The 2,983-nt window shown below is 39.1% G+C and overlaps 1 long non-coding RNA gene across 1 annotated transcript; it reads left to right on the forward strand.

Annotated features, from left to right (window-relative positions):
* The first annotated feature begins 913 nt into the window (after window positions 1–913).
* LOC114552146 (uncharacterized) lies at window positions 914–2,616 on the forward strand. The gene is made up of 3 exons (XR_003692141.1): window positions 914–1,090; window positions 2,000–2,433; window positions 2,593–2,616. It is a non-coding gene; the product is annotated as an uncharacterized LOC114552146 (long non-coding RNA).
* Window positions 2,617–2,983: the final 367 nt, after the last annotated feature.

Consider the following 2,983-nt stretch of genomic DNA (forward strand, 5'->3'; position numbering starts at 1 on the left):
ATGTTTCTGCATGTGTGCTAATGTGCGGCCAGTCATGCATGAGGTAATACTTTATCTGTGAAACAATTGCAGCTCTTCCAGAATGAATTTACCGCTGCCAAAACCAACATATGCTCTCGTCTTATACAGTGCATATTTCCAAGCTGTTGTCTTTAAATGTCTTTGTCAGAGATTAATAATTTGCACAGTGAGGTCATGTGTACATCTGCAAACTACAAAGAAAATTGAACCAGTTTGTCACTTGCTTATGCATAGTTAGTTATTATTACACAATGAACAAGACTAGGCCATAACCTAGTATACAGCTGGACCGTGTAGGTCAGTATGCTTAATTGTGGCCAAATTGTACATGGATAGTCAGTGGTGATGTCTATAATGTGAATTTAGATAGTAGCAGTATTGACCGAAAGTATTAACATTGTAATTGCGATGTTAACATGCGCAATGAAATGAACACATTGTAAATTTCGCCTAAACGCGATGAATAAGAAAAATCATTTCATTTAGGTATGGGAGCCGTAACCCGGTATTAAACAGGACCCGGGTCTAAAACATTTATCATTATGCTGCAACCTCTTCCCCGCTGTGTCGGGGCTAAGCTCCTCCACATACAAACAAACATGCACACACGGAGCAAAGTAAGCAAACAGCAGATCAGAGAGGCCACGGTGGAGACAACTACTTATTACTGTAGCCTTCGTAAGTGCGTTAAAACCTAAACCTTAAAAAGCCAGTCTTTTATCAATACCCCTGTTCAACAAGGATAAACATGCAGACATGTATAGCAACATTGTAATCTGCTCTGCTGCAGTCTCTCATCCACTGCCGTTATGTTTCACACGAGCATAGTGTGCTACACCCGCTTCGAATGTTATCATTGGATTGAATGGGCGTTATCAGTGGTTATCAGCCTCATAGATATGGGTCAGCAGGGGCCTGCTGCGCCTACTGGTAGGCTCAGAGGGCTGTTATCATCCATTCGCATGGTTAATCACGGATAAATACACGAGAAGACTCCAGATCCAATCCCAGAGCAATCCAGGTCGCCGCTAACCGGAAGTCTGTTGGATAACGGCATATGTATACACAGGTAAGACCATTAAAATGAGAGCCTTTAAACTGTGATTATTTAGTCAATAAGCGAAAACAATACAGAATTTGTTTTTTTATGATGGCGTGACATTAATGTTGACATGAGAACGTTATGGTATACGTGCAGTTAAGTGTCCCAAATTCCCCATACAACGTCCTTAATTAACTATGAACCTGCTAAACCACCTGTGCTACCATAATCTTAACCATAACCATTACCATAACTTGTCTCAAATAAGACCCTCTTCATTTGGGACACTCAGTTTTTTGAACATAATTTGGGACACTAAACTGCACGTAAGTCGAACGTTATTCTATTATTAGCCTACTTGCTTTAAGTTAGCATAAATGTTACTAATTAGCATGTTTTGTTTTAGAAAATGACCCCATTAGCTTGAAATTAAGTAATTTTCCACAATGTACACAGTGTAAATAGTAAGGCCTATTGCATATATCGTGTAGCGTGACATTAGTGTTGACATGAAATAATTTTTGCAATTGCGTTAGCTAACGTTATTGTATTATTAGCCTACATTCGTTACGTTAGCATAAAACGTTACTAATTAGCATGTTTTGTTTTAGTAAATGTCCCCATTAGCTTGAAAGTAAGTAGTTTTCCACACTGTTCACAGTGTAAAGAGTAGTTTTTTCCACACTGTTCACAGTGTAAATAGTAAGGCCTATTGCATGTAGCTGCTCATTAACGCTTCAATAACGCTATACCATACGCCTATTGAGTGAAATAAAAATAAATAATAATAGTACCCAAAAGCACACTCTTTGTGCTTATCTATCTATCTATCTATCTATCTATCTATCTATCTATCTATCACATATTCCTCATTCCAGCAAGGAGTGCACTTTACATTATTAAATAATAAATAATTGCCAAATATTTTGATTTCAGATATGGGAAAAGCTATTAAGAGTGCACGCTTCAGGAGCGTTAAGATTAAGGTGGCGAGGAGGTGTATCGCTGGCCGTGCAAAGGTTTCTTACCTTAGTCAAGGTCTTCCCCAACCCAGCACCAAACAGACCCATCCTTCAGACCCTTCCACATCTGTTACACCTCAGGTTGAATCTGATGATGTGGCACCTAGTTCATGTTCTGAGACTGCATACAGTAAGGCAAAGAAGAGAGAGATTCATGCCTGGGATGCAGTCAAGGATGACATGCTTAAGGTGTCATTTGAATGTTCAGCACCAATCGCTACGCAGTGTGTTGTCTGCCTAGAAGATGCTGATTATAGGTGCATTGAGTGCAGCACAACTGCAGTCTTTTGTGAGGCTTGTCTGAAGAGGACTCACAGAAATTCACTGCACCTACCTGATAAGTGGAATGTAAGAATAATAGCATGCAGTCATACATACAGATATAACTAACTCAAAGTAATTTTAAATTGTTATGGTAATATTTTAGCACTGTGTTGTATCAATTATTTGTGTCTTCAGTCTGTTGTTTTAAAAAAACTTTCCTAGAGCTATGAATCTTTCTTACAGAATGCCTACTATGAGCCGTTTTCCTGGGGTTATTCCTATACTTACCTGAAGGCCATAGCACCCATGCTGTGTACATGAAGGACATGAAAGTAATTATCAGCACAGGTTTGTCATTTTACATTGAAAAAATGTGTATGTAATGTATTTAATTTTAAAGTTGAGGAATCCAGTCCTATTAAATGTGGAGTAATGTATGTGTCTCTATAGTAGTACTTTGTTATGTTTTTATTTTATTTCCCTCTTTTTATTTGGCAGGACAGCTCTGCACCGTCACTGTCAATATGTGTGTGTGTGAACCAGAAGCCTGCACTCTGCTACGGTATGGGCTCTGGCCAGCAACAGCCGACAAGCCCCAGACAGCCTTTTCCATCCCTCTGCTAGAGCTTTTTGT

The sequence above is a fragment of the Perca flavescens genome, unplaced genomic scaffold, assembly GCF_004354835.1.
Source record: "Perca flavescens isolate YP-PL-M2 unplaced genomic scaffold, PFLA_1.0 EPR50_1.1_unplaced_scaf_77, whole genome shotgun sequence".
NCBI classification, from domain to species: Eukaryota; Metazoa; Chordata; class Actinopteri; order Perciformes; family Percidae; genus Perca; species Perca flavescens.